The sequence below is a fragment of the Physeter macrocephalus genome, chromosome 11 (genome assembly GCF_002837175.3).
Source record: "Physeter macrocephalus isolate SW-GA chromosome 11, ASM283717v5, whole genome shotgun sequence".
NCBI classification, from domain to species: domain Eukaryota; kingdom Metazoa; phylum Chordata; class Mammalia; order Artiodactyla; family Physeteridae; genus Physeter; species Physeter macrocephalus.
This window is the reverse complement of record NC_041224.1, coordinates 122,448,053-122,469,163: the sequence shown is the minus strand read 5'-3', so window position 1 is coordinate 122,469,163 and position 21,111 is coordinate 122,448,053.

The window sequence follows — 21,111 nt, the reverse complement described above, 5'->3', positions numbered from 1 at the left end:
ATCATCTTGCTCTCCTTTCCCCTCTGGCACAGTGACAGATAATACTCCAAATGGTGCCTACTCCATTAACTTGGATCCAGGAGTAAAGATGACACAGAGCAGAACCTCTAGCAGAACCACAATGAACAACTATCATAAGCAAGAAATAAACTGTTGTGGTTCTAAGACATTGGTATTTGGGGGCTGTTCGTTACTGCAGCAAAATACAAAGTAATTTATTCATAAATATTTATTGAGTACATTCTTTGTGCCAGGCACTATCCTAGGAGGTAGGACTATAATAATATTTAAGAATCAGTCCATGATGTTAGATTTACAATCTAGCAGGTGGGAAAGAAAAGTGGTAAAATATACAGTTATAACATGGTATGATAAAGTGTTGTAATTAGGATAAGCACTATAATGCAAAGGATCCCAAAGAATGGGTATATGGGCACACTTTTTAGAGAAGTTTACTTCTAAGTTGAGAAGTATCAGACAAATGGGGATTTTTTTCAAAACTGTTGGTACCTCTCCAAATTAAGCCAAAATATGGAATATATAATGTTGTTTTAGAAAAAGAGAATAATATATATGTAAATAAAATGACAATAAGGAATCAACATGTACTCTTCAACTGGCCAAAATTCAAGAGACATTGCAGAGAACTGCCAAATTGTACTAGTTTACAAGTGATGCCATAAGAAAGTACACAGATGGGGTAATTAAACAACAGAAATTTATTTCCTCACAGTTCTGGAGGCTCAATGTCCAAGATCAAGATGTAAGCAGGGTTAGTTTCTTCTGAGGGTCTCTCTCCTTGGCTTGTGGATGGCCATTTTCCCCTTGTGTCTTTACATGGATGCCCCTCTGTACATGTCTGTGTCCTAATTTCCTCTTCTTATAAAACACTAATCATATTGGATTAGGCCCACCCTAATGACCTCATTTAACCTTAATTACCTCTTAAGGACCCTATCTTCAAATATAGTCACATTCTGCAGTACTTAGGGTTAGGACTTCAATATATGAATCTGAGGAGGGATACAATCTAGCCCATGACACGAAGTCCTTTCTGGCTGCTATAATAAGACACCACAGAGTGGGAGGCTTAAACGCTTGTTTCTCACAGTTCTGAAGGCTGGAAGTCTGAGATCAGGGTGCCAGCATGACTTCTTGCTGTGTCCTTACATGGCTGAGAGATTATCTCTCTGGTTTCTCTTCTTTTAAGGGCACTAATCCCATTCATGAGGGCTCTGTTCTCATGACATAATTACCTCTCAAAGGCTCCACCTCCAAATATCATCATACCTGGGATTAGGGCTTCAGCATATGAATTTTGGGGAGACACAAACATTCAGTCCATATGATTCGTTAACTAATTGAATGACGGATGCAAAGAAGGAAAGCAGCACAAAATCACACAAAAGTGAAACTCTGAGACCCTGTAAAGATGGTGACCCTGGGCAGTTAGACAGGGGTACCTATTTATTGAGGAAGAAGAACTCTATTCTCAACCTACAAAAACCCAGTTGAGAGTAGAACATTTAACTGGAGATATCCTGAGGGCACATAGAGAGGATGCAAAGCCTAGGGTGAAAATATCCTAAATATGGAGGCCATTTATTTTAGAACTAATAATAACAATAAAAGTTAATTAACATCCTGAGGGAAAGAAAATAGTATTAGACCCTTAGAAAATAGTCAATATATTTTCTTGAACTGCACACAAATATCATAGTTGAAGAACCAAAATCAATTTATGATAAACAATTAGCCTAGATACTGAACAGCACAAGAGTAAGCTTGCAATAAAAAGAAATGAAATGAGCAACACTAAAAAACAAAGGGGCAATTTGAATCCATAGAGAAATTATTTTGTGATGAATACAAATTTCAGAACAAAAGTCTCACATGAAAATGATACCTAAACTAAGTTTATCTTCAAAATAAACTCAACAAAGAAAGAAAAGAATATTTCCCTGAATATAAGAATCGTATCCACATTTTAGAAGCAACACAACAAGTAGAAATCCATAAAGTGACTCCCTCTTGCGAAAGCACCAGAATCACAACTAACTGCTGAACAATCACCTACAGGAAGATACTGGAACTCACCAAAAAAGATACTCCATATCTGAAGACAAAGAAGCCAAAATGAGATGGTACAGGGGCGCAATCACAATAAAATCAAATCACATAACCACTGGGTGGGTAACTCACAAACTGGAGAACAATTATACCACAGAATTCCACCAACTGGAATGAAGGTTCTCAGCCCCACATCAGGCTTCCCAACCTTGGGGTCCAGCAATGGGAGGGGGAATTCCCAGAGAGTCAACTTTGAAGTCTAGCAGGTTTTTATGGCAGGACTTCGACAGGATGGGGGAAACAAAGACTCCATTCTTGGAGGGCACACACAGACTGGTGTGTGCATCAGGACCCAAGGGGGAGGAGCAGTGACCGAATGGGAGACTGAACCAGACATGCCTGCTAGCGTTGGAGGGTCTCCTGCAGAGGCAGGGGTGGCTGTGGTTCAATGAAGGGAGAAGGACACTGATATCAGAAGTTCTGGGAAGTATTCCATGGCATGAGCCCTCCCGGAGTCCACCATTAGCCCCACCAAAGAGCCTGTAGCCTTCAGTGCTGGGTCGCCTCAGGCCAAACAACCAACAGGGACGGAACTTAGTCCCACACATCAGCAGACAGGGGATTAAAGTTTGACTGAGCTCTGCCCACCCCAGAACCACACAGCTCTACCCACCACCAGTCCCTCCCATCAGGAAGCTTGCACAAGCCTCTTAGATAGCCTCATACACCACAGGACAGACAGCAGAAGGAAGAACTACAAACCTGCAGCCTGTGAAATGAAAACCACATTCACAGAAAGATAGACAAAATGAAAAGGCAGAGGACTATGTTCCAGGTGAAGGAACAAGATAATACCCCAGAAAAACAACCAAATGAAGTGGAGACAGGCAACCTTCCAGAAAAAGAATTCAGAAAAATGATAGTGAAAATGATCCAGGACCTCAGAAAAAGAATGGAGGCAAAGACTGAGAAGATGCAAGAACTGTATAACAAGGAAGTAGAAGAATTAAAGAATAAACACCTAGAAAAACTAAAGAACAAACAGATGAAAAATACAATAACTGAAATGAAATATACACTGGAAGGAATCAATGGCAGAATAACTGAGGCAGAAGAATGGAGAAGTGACCTGGAAGACAGAATGGTGGAATTCACTGCCATGGAACAGAATAAAGAAAAAGAATGAAAAGAAATGAAGACAGCTTAAGAGACCTCTGGGACAACATTAAACACACCAACATTTGCATTATAGGGGTCCCAGAAGGAGAAGAGAGAAACGACCTGAGAAAACATTTGAAGTGATTATAGTCAAAAACTTCCCTAACATGGGAAAAGAAATAAGACCCAAGTCCAGGAAGTGCAGAGAGTCCAAGTCAGGATAAACCCAAGGAGAAACACAATGAGAGACATAGTAATCAAATTGACAAAAATTAAAGACAAAGAAAAACTATTAAAAGCAACAAGAGAAAAATGACATACAAGGGAACGTCCATAAGGTTAATGTCTCATTTCTTAGCAGAAACTCTACAAGCCAAAAGGGAGTGGCATGATATACTTAAAATGATGAAAGGAAAGAACATACAACCAAGATTAATCTATCCGACAAGGATCTCATTCAGATCAACGGAGAAATCAAAAGCTTTACAGACAAGCAAAAGCTAAGAGAATTCAGCACCACCAAACCAGCTCTACAACAAATGCTAAAGGAATTTCTCTAACTGGGAAACACAAGAGAAGGAAAGGACCGACAAAAACAAACCCAAAACAATTACGAAAATAGTAATAGGAATGTACATATCAATAATTACCTTAAATGTGAATGGATTAAATGCTCCAACCAAAAGATGAAGCTCACTGAATGGATACAAAAATAAGACCCATATGTATGCTGTCTACAAGAGACCCTCTTCAGACCTAGGGATAAATACAGACTGAAAGTGAGGGGATAAAAAAAGATTTTCCATGCAAATGGAAATCAAAAGAAAACTGGAGGACCAATACTCATATAAAATAAAATTTAAAATAAAGAATGTAACAAGAGACAAAGAAGGAGACTACATAATGATCGAGGGATCAATCCAAGAAGATATAACAATTATAAATATATATGCACTCAACATAGGAGCACCTCAATACATAAGGCAAATGTTAACAGCTATAAAAGAGGAAATCGACAGTAAACAGTAATAGTGTGGGATTCTAACACCTCACTTACGCCAATGGACAGACCATCTAGACAGAAAATTAATAAGGAAACACAAGCTTTAAATGACACAATAGACCAGATAGATTTAATTGATAATTGTAGGACATTCCATCCGAAAACAGCAGATTACACTTTCTTCTCAAGTGCACATAGAACATTCTCCAGGATGGATTACATCTTAGGTTACCTATCAAGCCAGAGTAAATTTAAGAAAATTGAAATCATATCAAGCATATTTTCCAACCACAATGCTTTGAGATTACAAATAAATTACAGGGGGAAAACATAAAAAACACAAACACATGGAGGCTCCACAATACGTTAGTAAATGACCAAGAGATCACTGAAGAAATCAAAGAGGAAATCAAAAAGTACCTAGAGACAAATGACAACAAAAACACGTTGATCCAAAACCTATGGGATGCAGCAAAAGCAGTTCTAAGAGGGAAGTTTATAGCAATACAAGCCTACCTCAAGAAACAAGAAAATTCTCAAACAATCTAACCTTACACCTAAAGGAACTAGAGAAAGAAGAACAAACAAAACCCAAAGTTAGTAGAAGGAAAGAAATCATAAAGATCAGAGCAGAAATAAATGAAATAGAAACAAAGAAAGCAATAGCAAAGATCAATAAAACTAAAACTTGGTTCTTTGAGAAGATAAACAAAATTGATAAACCTTTAGCCAGACTCATCAAGAAAAAGAGGGAGAGGACTCAAATCAATATGATTAGAAATTAAAAAGGAGAATTTACAATGAACACCACAGAAATACAAAACATCATGAGAGACTACTACAAGAAACTCTATGCCAATAAAATGGACAACCCGGAAGAAATGGACAAATTCTTAGAAAGGTATAACCTTCTGAGACTGAATCAGGAGGAAATAGAAAATATGAACAGACCAATCACAAGTAATGAAATTGAAACTGTGATTAAAAATCTTCCAACAAACGAAAGCCCAGGACCAGATGGCATCACAGGTGATTTCTCTCCACATTTAAAGACCTAACACCCATCCTTCTCAAACTCTTCCAAAAAATTGCAAAGGAAGGAATCCTCCCAAACTCATTCTACAAGGCCACCATCACCCTGATAGCAAAACCAGACAGAGATACTACAAAAAAAGAAAATTACAGACCAATATCACTGATGAATATACAGGCAAAAATCCTCAACAAAATAGTAGCAAATAGAATCCAACAGCACATTAAAAGGATCATACGCCATGATCAAGTGGGATTTATCCGAGAGATGCAATGATTCTTCAATATACGCAAATCAATCAATGTGATACACCACATTAACAAATTGAAGGATAAAAATCATATGATCTCAATAGATGCAGAAAAAGCTTTTGACAAAATTCAACACCCATTTATGATAAAAACTCTCCAGAAAGTGGGCATAGAGGGAACCTACCTCAACATAACAAAGGCCATATATGACAAACCCACAGCCAAAATCGTTCTCAATGGTGAAAAACTGAAAGCATTTCCTCTGAGATCAGGAACAAGACAAGGAAGTCCACTTTCGCCACTATTATTCAATATAGTTTTGGAAGTCCTAGCCATGGCAATCAAAGAATAAAAAAGAATAAAAGGAAGACAACTTGGAGAAGTAAAACTGTCACTGTTTGCAGATGACATGATACTATACATAGAAAATCCTAAAAATGCCACCAGAAAACTACTAGAGCTAATCAATGAATTTGGTAAAGTTCCAGGATACAAAATTAATGCGTCTCTTGCATTCCTAAACACTAACAATGAAAGATCAGAAAGAGAAATTAAAGAAACAATCGTATTCACCATTGCAACAAAAAGAATAAAATACCTAGGAATAAACTTACCTAAGGAGGTCAAAGACCTGTACTCAGAAAACTATAAGACAGTGATGAAAGAAATCAAAGATGACACAAACAGATGGAGAGATATACCATGTTCTTGGATTGGAAGAATCAACATTGTGAAAATGACTATACTACCCAAAGCAATCTACAGATTCAATGCGATCCCTATCACATTACCAATGGCATTTTTTAAAGAACTAGAACAAAAAATCTTAAAATGTGTATGGAGACACAAAAGACCCTGAATAGAAAAAGCAATCTTGAGGGAAAAAAGTGGAGCTGGAGGAATCAGATTCCCTGACTTCAGAAATCACAGCAAGATCTTTTTTGAGGCACTTCCTAGAGTAATGGAAATAAAAGCAAAAATAAACAAATGGGACCTAATGAAACTTCAAAGCTTTTGCACAGCAAACGAAACTATAAACAAGACGAGAAGACAACTCTCAGAATGGTAGAAAATATTTGCAAATGAATCAACGGACAAACGATTAATCTCCAAAATATATAGACAGCTCATGCAGCTCAATATTAAAAAATCAAACAACCCAGTCAAAAAAATGGGCAGAAGACCTAAATAGACATTTCTCCAAAGAAGACATACAGATGGCCAAGAGGCACATGAAAAGCTGCTCAACATCACTAATTATTAGAGAAATGCAAATCAAAACTACAATGACATATCCCCTCACACCGGTCAGAATGAGCATCATTGGAAAACCTACAAACAACAAATGCTGGAGAGGGTGTGGAGAAAAAGGAACCCTCTTGCACTGTTGGTGGGAATGTAAATTGATACAGCCACTATGGAGAACAGTATGGAGGTTCTTTAAAAACTAAAAAAAGAATTACATATGATCCAGCAATCCCACTACTGGGCATATACCCAGAGAAAACCATAATTCAAAAAGATACATACACCCCAATGTCCATTGCAGCACTATTAACAATGGTCATCGAATCAACCTAAATGCCTATAGACAGACAAATGGATAAGGAAGATGTGGTACACATATACAATGGAATATTACTCAGCCATAAGAAGGAATGAAATTGGTCATTTGCAGGGATGTGGATGGACCTAGAGACTGTCATGCAGAGTGAAGTAAGTCAGAAAGAGAAAAACAAATATCATATATTAACGCATATATGTGGAACCTAGAAAAATGGTACAGATGAACCGGTTTGCAAGGCAGAAATAGAGACACAGATGTAGAGAACATACCTATGGACACCAAGGGGGGAAAGTTGTGGGGGAGGCGGTGGGGGCTGGTGTGAAGAATTGGGAGACTGGGATTGAAATATATATGCTAATATATATAAAATGGATAACTAATAAGAACCTGCTGTATAAAAAAAATAAATTTTTTTTAAAAAAGGTATCCATACAAGGACATTCTTCTTTTTTAAGGCACAAAACTCTCAGCCTTAAAAGCAAGACTCTGTTAAGCAATTTAATAGATCCAGAGCTAACTAATGTCCAGAAAAGTCTTGTCCTGCCTCCTGAGACCAAGTGCAAGCAAAGTTGGGTGGCCCTCAAATAAGCCTGGAATACAAAGTAGGCTCCTATAAGCACCTTCACCATCTATGCTACTGGCATCTAGAACATACTGATATTCTTTCAGTCAGCAGCAGAGAGTGTCTTCCTGTCAGACACTGACTATCCATCTCAATGGAGAATTATCTGTCTCATGGTTCCTATCCAAAGCCTAGTGGAGACTATTGATATTCTACAGAGAAAATCTAAATAAAAGGATTTCAAATTATTCTAGCAATGCAACCCTGTCAATTAAAATTCTCCACTCAATTCTAATAAACAAAATAATATTTATTTAAATTTAGTTTAGTTCAAATTTATAGAAAATGAAGTTGCTCGATTGAACCCCAAAGATTTTAAATTCGTGGTTATAGTTGTCAACAGTGGCTTCACCAGCCTCAGCATCCAATTTGTTTTTTTGTTTTTGTTTTTGTTTTAATTAATTTTATTTTTGGCTGTGTTGGGTCTTTGTTGCTGTGCTTGGGCTTTCTCTAGTTGTGGCGAGCAGGGGCTACTCTTTGTTGCAGTGTGCAGGCTTCTCATTGCGGTGGCTTCTCTTGCTGTGGAGCACGGGCTCTAGGCACGTGGGCTTCAGTAGTTGTGGCATGCGAGCTCAGTAGTTTGGCATGCAGACGCAGTAGTTGTGGCTTGGCGGCTCTAGAGTGCAGGCTCAGTAGTTGTGGTGCACTGTCTTAGTTGCTCCACAACATGAGGGATCTTCCAGGACCAGGGCTCGAACCCATGTCCCCTGCATTGGCAGGAGGCTTCTTAACCACTGCACCACCAGGGAAGCCCTCCAATTTGTTTTTGTATATTGAGACAATCTAAATCAGACAAGAAATTAATTTCAAATGGTAAAAGTTTTGTAATAGCTCACTCTGCACTCTCAGAACTCTCTTCACTAAAATAGAGATCTCAGGAAAATATGTTAAAACAACTGTTTTTTAACAGTGGTTAAAACATATTTTTAAACATTTCACACAAATTCAAATCAAACAGTTGTAGATTCCCTCCTCTGTCCTGCCATTTATAGAACACAGTTAGAAACATTGATCTAAGATATATTAACCTCCTGCTGCTGGTTACTTTAGCTTGTGTTATCCTGTATTAAGCCAGTTCATCAGAAAGCTATACACAGAGAACACATTATTAATCAAAAGATAATAAAATAAATGCTATAGGTAAAACTTATTTTTATAAAATTTATATTAAAGATATAATCCTTATATAGGCATTTGAACAACTACAAAAAGGTCATCATCATAAATTCTCTGAGTTCAGGATCACAAAAGAGCCTATCTCCTCTTATAAACTGGTATATTTCTTTCAGCACTTAGAAAAAATATCTTAACACATAGTTCCTTTAGCTTTTTAAACTCTTGAATGTCTTAAATAAACATTTATTTCCCTTTAGCTCTCCTTTGCTATGTTACTTTGTCTTTTTATTATTTCTTATCTTACCTGTATTTCATCTGTGTATATGTATGTATGAATGCTTCAATTGTCCAGATGTCAAACAGGGTTTGCATTTCATTAGGAATTAAACTGAGGTTTCACAGAAACCCCCAAAACAGGTGGTTCAAACAAGATAGAATTATCTCTTATGGAATAGCCAGAGCCCTAACTCCAAGTACATACATCACTTTTGCTCATATCCCATTGGCCAGAACTTAAAGACATATCATCCAACGTCACAAGAAGACTGGAAAATGTAGTCTCTAGTTGGGTTGTGTGACTGCAGCTAAAACTCAGGCAGTTCTATATCTAAATAGAGCAAAGGGAGATTAACTATTGGAAAGAAATTAGCAATCTCTACCATAAGGTCACTTTTCCCCTAAAATTCCCCCCAATTGTCCCCCAAAATGACATTTACAGCTAGTTTCAATAAACAAAGATCTAATCCAGGATCTTGCATTGTTATATTTACTTTAAGGTTGAGTCCTTATGCAGGTTTAACAGTCACCTCATTAGTGATACATGAGTTTTTTCTGACTTTAGTTTTTTTATTTCTAATATTATTATGAACTCAAGATTTTTACATATTTAATGTGTTTTACTATACTACAATCATTATTCTTTTCGAGGTCAAATTTAATGCTCATATTGATGTAACTTTGATTAGTAGGGATCCCTTCAGCCTGGCTCCTGTGTCCTTTTTTATTAATTGTGGTAAAATATATGTAACATAAAATTTACCTTTTTAACTATGTAAGTGTGTAATCAAGTTGTATTAATTACATTCACATTGATGTGCAACCATCACCATTATCCATCTCCAGAACTTTATGTCCTTTTAAGACAACCTCATTATTCCTTGAAAGATTCCCTTCCGATATGCGATATCCAAGATTCACCTGTTACCTTCTTTGCCAAGGGTCTTCAAATCAGCCATTTGAAGAAAAGAAGCCCTGATGTCTCTTAATGAGAAATGGTATTAGACACTGTATCAGTCAAATTGTCATGATAATGCTGTTAAACAAATCGAAACACTTCAAAAGCATAAAATAAAAGCATTTATTGCTGATTCATTTAGAGTCAGCTAGGAGTAGATGAGATATCTGCTGATCTTAGCCCAGCACTCTCATATGTTTGGGGGTTGGATGGTTGTCTGGTGGTTTAGGATTGCTTTGGCTGGGACAACTGGCGTGACTCAGTTCTGTTCCACTTATCTTCCCAATGGCTAGCCTGAGCATGTTCTCATGGATAAGGCATAGGAGCAAGCAAATCCAGTTGTGCAATTGCTTGTCTTCATTGTAGTAAAATATGTGTAACATAAAATTCACAGTTTCGACTGTTTTAAAGTATACAACTTAGTGACATGTAGTTATAGAACAATGTTGGACAACCATTACCACCTCTAGTTCCAGAACATTTTCACTACCCCAAAAGGAAATCTTATACCCATTAAGCACTGACTGCCCATTTCTCCGTTCTCCCCAGTCCCTGGCAATCACTCACCTGCTTTCTGTCTACTCTGGATATTTCATAAAAGTGAAAACTATGCAATATGTGGCCTTTTGTGTCTTCGCATAATGTTTTCAAGGTTCATCCATGTGTAGCATGTACTAAGATTTATGACTGATCAGTAAATTCCATTGTTTGGATCTACAACATTTTGTTTATCCATTAATCAGTTGATGGAAATTTGGGTTGTTTCCACCTTTTGGCTGTTGTAAACAGTACTGTACCTGTGTACAAGTTTTTGTTTCTATAACTGTTTTCAACTCTTTGGGGTATATATCTAGAAGTAGAACTGCTGGGTCATATGGTAATTCTATTTTTAACATTCTGAGGAAATGCAAAACTGTTTTCCACAGCAACCACACCATTTTACATTTGCAACAGTCATGTATGAGGTTTCTAAATTCACCATATCCTCACCAACACTTGTTATGTGGTATGTGAAGTGATATCTCATTGTGCTTTTAATTTGCATTTCCCTGATGACTAATGATGTTGAGCATCTTCTCGTGTTTATCAGCCATTTGTGTATCATCTTTGGAGAATGTCTATCTGAGTCCTTCGGCCATTTTTTAATTGGGTTGTCTGTCTTTTTGTTAAGATGTAAGAGTTCTTTATATATTCTTTATATAAAGAATAAAGAGCTCTTTATATATTCTAGATTTGCAAATATTTTCTCCCATCCTGTCTTTTCACTCTCTTGATAGTGTCCTTTGATGCACAAAAGTTTTTAAACTTGATGAAGTCTAATTTATCCATTTTTTTCTTTTGCTGCTCATGCTTTTTGCTGTCATATCTAAGAAACCATTGCTTGCCCCTCCAAAAATTGAAAATCATATAGCTGATGAGGGATTTGAATCTAGAATACACTAGAATAGCATTTGCCACAGTGTGGTAGAAGTGATGCTGTGCCAGTTAGAAGCCTAGTATTCAATACATACTACTTGAACAGAAAGTTAACTTGGAAGATAAAATAGTCACCCAACAAACAGTCAATACTGAGACCCCAAATATGTGCCAGAAGACGTCCTGGACCTTGCAGGCTAGACCACCCACCAACTGAACAAACATACATGAGGAACCCTAGCCAACGCCATATATAGCAGAACCATCCAGACAGCCCAGAAATAAAAAGTCATTGTTGTTTTAAGTCAAGTAGTGTAAATGAAATATTAGCAAGTTCTACCATTAAGAAAGTAACATTAGATACATATACCACCCACTTGGATATTGACATAAGTTCCAGAAAGGGAAAGTCTTATGACATTCCTAAAGAAATGGCAAATGTACCTTGACGCTTTGACTTTCTTGAGTTCTACATGCATAAGAGGGGAAAAGATGCAGGGAAATACTTTCCCCAAAAGCTATATGGCTCAGTTAATGAGAAAACTCAAAGTTACTTTAAGAAAATTAACTGTAAACAACAAACTTCTATCGAAATAAAGTTTTTTTAAAAACAAACTTTAATTTGAATTGACTTTAAAATGCAGTCAAATATGAAATCCACAGATACAAGAGATTAAAATGGATTAGAAAATTTATGACTTTATGAAAGTCTCATTAAGAGACTGCTACAAAGCATATAATGATAAAAGTAACAGAAATGTCCAACATGGCTTTCAGGAAGAGGATTATTTAAAACTGTTAATATTAATCTTTAAGGCTCTAAAATACCAAGTTATTTTGACTTATAAGGAGCAAGCTAAAAGCATGAATGTGCCTAAAGAAAGTCAAAAACTTTAGCACAGAAGTCTTCCCCCCCCCGCAAAAAAATGAGCCATTAAAAGGTTTCCCAACAGAATTTTACGTGAAAGTTAATGTCACTTCAAAATCATTTCTCTGAATGACTGAAAAGGTTGCTCTTCAACCTTTAACCTTCAATTAAAGGTTGTTAATATTCTTTAAAGCATTGTTTTAAATGTTATTTGGCTGTGCTAAGAAAGACAATTAATATTAAGCCACAGTTAAGTGTTATATTCCAATTGGACAGATTTGTTACTTACAAAGTGTCAGAGAGAAAAAGAAAAAGGGCTGTTGAAATCTAATGAAGAAGTGTAATGCTTAATAGTAATAGGATTTTTCAAAATGTTATTGGTAAGCCCGCAAGCTGAAAGGTCTCTCTAGAGACTTTTATTTAGTTCTTAAATTACTTTTAAACTCCATGCTTAAGAAGAAATAGAATCAAACCCCAAACTTTCAAACCTTTCATAAAATATCAGTGAATATCTTCATACAGCATCCCTCAAGGATTCCACATTCCATAAATTGTATTTTCAAAAAGTCAAGTAAACAATAAGCACATTCATTAAAATTGCTTAAAAGAAAGCAAGTGCATGCTAGTGTTTCCTAACATGGAGTTCACTGTTAATTTACTGTACCAGATACCACCTAACAGACCTCCAGAAAAGAATCCCAAGATGTTATTACATGCCTCAGCATCAACCTATTATTATGAGATCTCTTTTGTAACAATCTATCTCCAAATCAAAAGAAAAACACAAAGCAGAAAAAAAAATTAAAACTATTTAATATCATGTCAGTTTCTTCAACAGCTTTGTCAGCAGTTAAATATAATTGGAGTTACTTTTAATACAAAATATTATAAGTGTTATTAAATGTTCAGCCTTTTCAAGTATTGTATTGATTTTTAAATAAGTAATTAATTTAATGTGATTAATAAATTAATTTAACATGTTACAGTAATATTAATAAAAATTAACTATGTAAATTTAGCATTTTATTAACTGATAAAAAAAGAGTCAAAGTTTTAATATTTAAGTAATTTAGCTATGAATAGATTGCTCCCTCAAAAGTTGTAAAATACTTCAATGTCATTGATTTGAGAAGTTAATTTATAAATATTTTCATAAATATATGTTTCTGAGTAAAAATAAGAAAGCATAGGTTATAATTTTTAAATGAAAGATATTCAAGTATATAAAACATTTTCCCAGAAATATGGAACAGACTGAAGTAGGCTGTATCTTCAAAATATATGCTCTTCCTCCCTATTGACTATGCCAAAACATCCATTTTTTTCTATTCCATATTACATACCAAAAATATTAAAAATCCATTTGTTCAAAGCAGTCTCCTAAACAGAGAAGGAAAAAACAGTTATCTCGAAATAAAAGTTAAAGAACATTTAAGATACTAATGGATAAATAATTTCATTTCTATGTTAGTAATATAAAAGGAATGTGAAACCCATAGACGGGTGCTAAAGATTATACACAGGCTAACGTTCATTCTTTGGGCAATTTGGAATAAGAAAAGAAGTGAAGCTTTTGGAGTCACTAACTCTGGGCTCAAGTCTTGGCTCTGCTACTTAATAACAATGTGACCTGAGGCAAGGATAGTTAACCTCTCTACGCCTCCGTTTCCTCATTTTTAAAATGAAGTAATACTACTACAGATTTTATAGGGCTTTCTGAGGATTTGTTACTAGCACAAAGCCTTACACAGGCTCAATAAAAAGTAGTTATTTATTGCACAATTTCTTCTCAACTCAAGACTGCCATTCCCTTCCTCCCAGAGATATCAACAACTAGCTGTGTTCAAAACCCCACCTCCATCAACCCCCACCTTTGCCCAAATAAAAAGCCCACTACACCCAAATGTAAGCCCACATTCACCTTTCACCCTACACTCTACACAACCCAAAAGTCACACAAACATATCACAAACACACACACAGAGCTTAGAAGATAGGAGTTTGGAAATTAGGGGGACATCTTTGAAAGGTTGACTGCCACATCCAAAATATACAGTGGTTTTCAAAATAATCAAGTAATAACATCAATTATACAATATAACATTTCTTAATATATGAATCTAAATGTGAAATATTAGTTCACATGCAAACGTTAAAACTGGCCAAAACATCCAAAATTTAGCTTTCTTACAATATAACATTTCTTAATATATGAATCTAAATGTGAAATATTAGTTCACGTGCAAACATTAAAACTGGCCAAAACATCCAAAATTTAGCTTTCTTACATGTAAGAAAAATTATTAAAAAGTTTTAAAAGAATTAAAAGAATTAAGAATTTACGGGGGATTCCCTGGTGGCGCAGTGGTTGAGAGTCCACCTGCCGATGCAGGGGACACGGGTTCGTGCCCCAATCCGGGAAGATCCCACATGCCACGGAGCGGCTGGGCCCGTGAGCCATGGCTGCTGAGCCTGCGTGTCCGGACCCTGTGCTCCGCAATGGGAGAGACCACAGCAGTGAGAGGCCCGCGTACCGCACACACACACACACAAAAAAAAGAATTAAGAATTTTTATCAACCTCCACTTAAAACACACTGACTATAACAATAAATAACCTAAGACTTCTGCTTCTAGCATTAAGTTGAACAAGATACTCTGAAAGACCTTCCCACTAAAAAAACAACTATATCTCAGGAAAACGGACTTTAAATTCATTTGGGTGTTCCAATTTGGCAAAGGAACTCTCTGAGAGACACTCTCCTTGATTTAGGGAAAAAAAAAACTGAAACTAAAGCAGTGAGCCAAGAGCAGCAAGCAAACACCTAAGGATAAATGCCAATACAGGCACTATGGCATGACAATACACTTTGGACTAATGACGACATTGGAGTACTTAGCTTGCACTTTCTACATTAAGAAGTATCCCAGAAGGTGGCTATCATCGCCCCAGGTCAATAGTAACCCTGGTTCTCAAAGGAATACACAAACTCTCTTTGGAGGAAAGCATCTATGTAAGCTTCCTGGATTCCCAATATTTGAGAATAATACTGGCTCACAATCAATACCATTATGAAATACAAGGGGAAGTAAGCAATCACAACTGAAAGCCAGAACAAATAACAGATTTACAACATCAGGGACTTCAAAACTGGGATTATCATATAACAAAATATAAAATTACTATGCACAGAATGTTTGAGTTAATAAAAGAATGAGTACAAAAATGAGCAAATACAAAGACCATTAAAAATCACCAGGTGGATTTAGAAAAGAGCCAAGTAGAACATCTAAAAATTTTTTTTAATTATTAAAATAAAAAATTGAATTAATGAGTTAAATAGCAGATTAGACACAGATAAAATAATAATTAATGAATTGGAATATATTTCTGAAGAAATTAACCTAAAACAGGAGTTTGTGAGGTTGAAAACACAGCATTTGTTGATATGATTTAGAAAGATAAGTAGACAATATAAAAGAAAAGAGATATGGATGAGAAAAACTCAGAAGATCTCACACAGGGTTAAATTAATTTATCATACAATCCAGATATTTTTGAGAGTAAAAGGGGACTCTATTAATAACTCACTGTGACAAAAGACTTACACCAAGACTACTCAGGGAAAATCATGACTATTATCAAACCACATATATATATCTTGTGAGAGTCCCAGAGAAAAAGAAAGAGGAGAGGAAATATTTGAAGATGTTATGTCATGAATTTTCAAAAACTAACTAAAAGATGTAAATGCATGGATAACAAGAATCATGAAGAGAATATTTTAAAAAAACAACCTGAGACAAGCCACCTACAAAAGAACAAACAGAATGACAACTGTCTTTCCAACAGCAACAGTGAAAACTGGAAGATAGTGCAATAATTTTTACAAAGTGCTAAGAGAAAATAATAAAACCAAAGGAAACTACTTTCTAACACGGAGAAAAAGTAAACATTTTCAGATAAACTAAAACCAAAAGAGTTTACCCCAAACAGACCTTCACTAAAGGAATACTTTAAGGGATAGACTCCAGGAAAAACAACAATCCCTGAACAAGGGTCTGAGATATAAGAAGGGAAGAATAAATAAATTGGGAAATACTAGGTAATTTTTAAAACACACTGTATACCATCACTTTTTAAAGGCACAAATTTAAATGCTGTACAAAATAGCATGTAATTTTGGTGGGGGTGATCAGAATGCTGTCAATTATAGTAACAATTTTCACATTAAAAGGACCAAACTTGGGAATGTAAATTGGTGCAGCCACTATGGAAAACAGTATGGAGGTTCCTCAAAAAACTAATAATAGATGGGACTTTCTTGGTGGTTCAGTGGTTAAGACTTCCACGCTTTCACTGTAGGGGGCATGGGTTCAACCCTTGGTCAGGGAACTAGGATCTCGCATGCTGCATGGTGTGGAAAAAAAGAAAACAACTAAGAATAGAGTTGCCATATAATCCAGCAATCCCACTGCTGAGCATATACCCAGACAAAACTATAATTCAAAAAGATACATGCACCCCAATGTTCATAGCAGCACTATTCACAATAGCCAAGACATGGAAACAACCTAAATGTACATCAGAAGATGAATGGATAAAGAAGATGTGGTGTGTATATATATATACATATATATGTATATATATATGTGTGTATATATATAATGGAATATTACTCATCAATTTCAAGGATAACCTTAAAATAATAGAAATGGAATATACAACTTTCACACTAATTGAGGTGGAAAACAAGAAAGAAAATAAATCTTTTTAAAAAAGAATGAAATAATGACATTTGCAGCAAAACGGATGGACCTAGAGATTACATACTAAGTGAAGTAAGTTAGAAAGAGAAAGACAAATACCGTAATGTATCACTTATATGTGGAATCTAAAATATGAGACAAATGAACATATCTATGAATCAGAAACAGACACAGAGAACAGACTTGTGGCAGCCAAGGGGTGGTGGGGTGTGGGAGGGAAGGATTGGGAGTTTGGGACTAGCAGATGCAAACAAGTATATATAGAATGGATAAACAACAAGGTCCTACTATACAGCACAGGGAACTATATTCAATATCCTGCGATAAACCATAATGGAAAATAATATGAAAAATAATATATATATGTATAACCAAATCACTTTGCTGTACATCAGAAATTAATACAACATTGTAAATCAACTATACTTCAATAAAATAAAAAAAAAAAAAAGAACCAAACTAAAATATAGGACAACAATGGCATAATTTGGAAGCAGAGTGATCAGAATTAAAGTGTTCTAAAGCTTTTGTATCACTTGGATGAAAGGTTTAGATATTAACTCTAGAATTTAAGTCTGTATGGTAAAATTTCAAGGGTCACCTTAAAATAATAGAAATGGAATATACAACTTTCACACTAATTGAGGAGGAAAACAAGAAAAAATAAATCTTTAAAATTTTAAATACATTCAATTTTTTTAAAAAAATTGAAACATAACATTTAAAACTGAAACAGAGAGGAAAACTAGGATGAAAGTCACAAGTCCAGGGCTTCCCTGGTGGTGCAGTGGTTAAGAATCTGCCTGCCAATGCAAGGGACACAGGTTCAAGCCCTGGCCCGGGAAGATCCCACGTGCCACGGAGCAACTAGGCCCACGAGCCACAACTACTGAGCCCACGTGCCACAACTACTGAAGCCTGTGTGCCTAGAGAGAGGCCACAACAATGAGAAGAGAGGCAAGAGGCCACAACGATGAGAAGCCCTCGCACCGCAAGGAAGAGCTCAACACTCACCGCAACTAGAGAAAGCCCACGCACAGCAACGAAGACCCAACGCGGCCAAAAATAAATAAGTAAATAAATGATTTTTTAAAAAACATTAAAAAAAAAGAAAGTCACAAGTCTATACATTACAGTGGTCACAAACATGTAAGTAGTTTAAAATAGCCAATTAAAAAACAAAAAGGGATGGATTGAATTTTTTAAATTTAGCTATGTGCCTCAAGCATATATTAACCAAAAGAAAAGCTGGGATGATTATCAACTTTAAGACAAAAGGTATTACAAGTCATTACAGAACGATAAAGTTTTGATTAACTTCTAAGATTTAAGAATTTCAAACTTGTATACACGTAATTGCCTCAAAATATATGAAGCAAAATTAATAGAGCTACAAAAATAAATTAACAAATCTCACATCAGGGTGGAAGATTACATAATACTTCTCTCAATTATTGTTAAGTCAAGCAAACAAACTACAAATAACTTTAAAAATGTTGACTATTTAACTCTATAAAATGTACTTATATCCCCATTAATTCAGGGAAAATCAACAGTGGTATCCTTATGAGCATCACCTCCAGAAAATGATAAAAATTTGGACCTTTTTTTACAGAAAAAATTTAAGAGCTCTTTCATTGAGTTGACAATAAGAAGTGAAATTAATACTGCATTGCACTATTTTAAAACATTTCATCAATTGCATTTTTAACTCATTTATTTTAAATGCAATACATATATGGTAGCTCAATAAAATACACATTTATTGAGCATTTCAAATGAGCTAGGTAGACACTGCTAGGTGCTGAACAGAGTGATAAAAAATATGATTTCTATAAGAGTTGATCTATCAAGGAGAAAACATGTAACATTATAATGTAATGTGAAAAGTGTACTAATAAATGTATGCTTACATTTTTGTACAATTAAGAAATGATTCGGCTTTGTCTAAATAGAAGATTTCCAATGATAATTTTGTTGAGATAAAACCTTTCATGATTGACTTCCCCATCTTACGTTCCTATATTAATTCATGTAAATTTTTTTCATCAGCCTAAAAATGCCCTAGCATAGGGGAAGAACATAGGAAACTTACTGTGGGTCAGAAGTTCTCAAATCAGCATCCAAGTGTTTTCTGTAACAATTTTTAAAGTTTTTGTTTGTAGTTGGATGAAAATATCAAAGAATTAAGATAAGCATATTTTCAATTTTCTATGACCAACTTTTAATTTAGTACCACCAAGTAAAATTATTCCATTCAACAGAGGGCCAAATTCATTTACTGTGTTAACAAAATATTCACAATAGTTTAAATAAAGAAAAACTGTAGAAAAATTGAATTCTCACACTCCCACAGGAAGAATGATAATGTAGAACTCAAAAATGCACCTTAAGAGGGGGCTTCCCTGGTGGCGCAGTGGTTGCCCGTCCGCCTGCCGATGCAGGGGAATCGGGTTCGTGCCCCGGTCTGGGAGGATCCCACGTGCCGCGGAGCGGCTGGGCCCGTGAGCCATGGCCGCTGAGCCTGCGCGTCCGGATCCTGTGCTCCGCAACGGGAGAGGCCACAACAGAGGGAGGCCCGCATACCACAAAAAAAAAAAAAAAAAAAAAATGCACCTTAAGGATCAACACCATATTAAGTTTTAAGAAATGGTTAGATTTAGCAAAGCAACATCATTGGTTGTTAACATGAATGGTATTCGTTTTGCAGTTCTGCTGTATTTTAATTAATTTATTTTGGTTTTATTGTTGCCTACCTAGACCCTATAAACAAAGGAGTGCAAGCCTAGTTTGATGTTAGTATATATATCTTAGTTAGGTTCTGAATAAAAATACTATTTCAACACTGGGGTGTTGTGAAATTTTTGATATGTTTACACATTGCTAAGTTTGAAAACAGAAAACATATATGTGAGATGGAATACTGTACAACTTTCTAAAAACAAGTTTATGATTTATATCAGCTCACAGAAATGCATATGTGAAACAATGTTAAGTGGAAGTAATAGAATACAAAATATGAGAGACCTCATTACTTCTTTGTCTAAAAGGGCATGCATGACTAAGTTATCATTAACACAGTAAGAATTCCTATAAATAAATAAGAAACAATGAGTATCAAAGAGAAAAAAATGGGCAAATGACATGAACAGACAAAATATAAAAGAAGAAATATAGATGATCAAAAACATACCATAAATCTCAACTTCCTTACCAAAGAAATAAAAATTCAAACAACAATAAAACTATTTTTCATCAAATACTCTACAAGCTATCTGGGGTGCTTTTTAATAGCAATTTCTAGTATTGTCAAGGTTTTATGGAAATGGACATTACTCCAGAAGGAAGGAAATGGTGGACTATAACTGTACAAGCTTTATGAAGGCTATTTTGTTGACAAAATTTTGGTGAAATTTTTTGGTGAAAAATCTTAAAGGACATATCCTTTGCCCCACGAAGAAGTTTATGTCTAGAGTCTGCCCTAAGGATGTAGCACAAATACACAAATGTTCATCATAGCACTGGAAACAATCTAATGCCCAACAACAAGGATTTAATTATATACATTATAGAACAACTATACAATAGGTGTATGTTTTAATTTCATCATTTAAAATTATGTGTAAAGTTTGCTAACCTTAAAAAAAGCAGGTTATAAAAATGTGTGATCCCATTTTATAAATTAGTTAATATAATATGTGTGCAACTGCACACATATATAATTGAACACATATACATACATACAAAGGACAGAATGAACAGTGACTCTGGTTTTTTAGAACTATAAGTGATTCTGAGTCTCTTTTTTATGTATTTTCTAAAGTATATGTAATAAAAAATAAAGACATTTTTAATTTAATCAAAATACATCTATACATTAAGAGTGACTCGGGCTTCCCTGGTGGCGCAGTGGTTGCGCGTCCGCCTGCCGATGCAGGGGAACCGGGTTCGCGCCCCGGTCTGGGAGGATCCCACATGCCGCGCAGCGGCTGGGCCCGTAAGCC